Here is a 1,410-nt window from a genome sequence, read left to right as displayed (position 1 = left end):
TTCGAAGGTTTGCCTCTTTGTGGGCTACTCCAAGGAAACAAGAGGAGGATACTTCTATGATCCAAGTGAGAACAAAGTTTTTGTTTCCACTAATGCTATCTTCTTGGAAGAAGATCACATGAGGGATCATAAGCCACGAAGTAAGCTCGTTTTACGTGAGATCTCAAGTGAGATAGAACTTCTGAGGGTTCAACAAGAGTTGTTGAACAGGCTGGCAGATCAACAAGAGTTGTTGAGGTCGAGACGTCTAGTCAACCAGCTCAAGAATAGAGACTGCCTCGATGTAGTGGGAGGGTTATGGACCCACCGGATTGCTACATATGATGCCCAAAACATCATTATGAATGATGGGGTCGAGGAACTGTTGTCTTTTAAGAAAGCAATGGGGGATGTTGACAAAGATGAATGGGTTAAGGCCATGAACCAAGAAATGGAGTCTATGTACTTCAATAACGTCTGGGAGCTTGTTGATCCACTTGATTAGGTCAAACCTATTGGGTGTAAGTGGATCTATAAGCGAAAGAGAGGTATAGATGGAAAGGTGCAGACCTTTAAGGCTAGACTCGTGGCAAAGGGTTATACCCAGGTTGAGGGAGTTGACTATGAGGAAACTTTCTCATCTGTTGTCATGCTAAAGTCTATCAGGATTCTCCTGTCCATAGCCACATTTTATGATTATGAAATATGGCAAATGGACGTCAAGACTGTCTTTCTAAATGGTAATCTTGAGGAAACCATCTATATGACTCAACCAGAGGGGTTCATAGTTCCAGATCAAGAGCAAAGAGTTTGCAAGCTTAATAGGTCCATTTATGGGCTGAAACAAGCATCTAGATCTTGGAACATCATATTTGACTCTACTGTCAAGTTATTTGGCTTTGACCAAAACGTTGATGAGCCTTGTGTTTACAAGAAGATCATCAACAACTCAGTTGCTTTCCTACTGTATGTGGATGATATCCTACTCATTGGGAATGATGTAGGATATCTGATTGACATTAAGAGTTGGCTAGCTTCCCAATTCCAAATGAAAGATTTGGGTGAAGCACAATATGTTCTCGGGATCCAGATCATTCGGGATCACAAGAACAAATGGTTAGCCCTGTCTCAAGCATCGTACATTGATCAAATGTTGATCGGGTACAGGATGCAGGTTCCAAGAGGGGTTTGTTACCTTTCAGGCATGGAATCGTTCTGTCTAAGGATCAATGTCCTAAGACACCTCAAGAGGTTGAGGAGATGAGATGGATTCCCTATGCTTCTGCTGTAGGAAGCTTGATGTATGCAATTTTGTGTGCCAGACCCAACATTTGTTATGTAGTAGGGATTGTCAGTCGGTATTAGTCCAATCTAGGATTTGATCACTGGACGACGGTCAAGATGATCCTCAAGTATCTTCGAAGAACGAGG

Source organism: Benincasa hispida, chromosome 8, assembly GCF_009727055.1.
Source record: "Benincasa hispida cultivar B227 chromosome 8, ASM972705v1, whole genome shotgun sequence".
Classification (NCBI taxonomy): domain Eukaryota; kingdom Viridiplantae; phylum Streptophyta; class Magnoliopsida; order Cucurbitales; family Cucurbitaceae; genus Benincasa; species Benincasa hispida.
The sequence above is the reverse complement of the archived record's forward strand: the minus strand, read 5'-3'. Positions refer to the sequence as shown.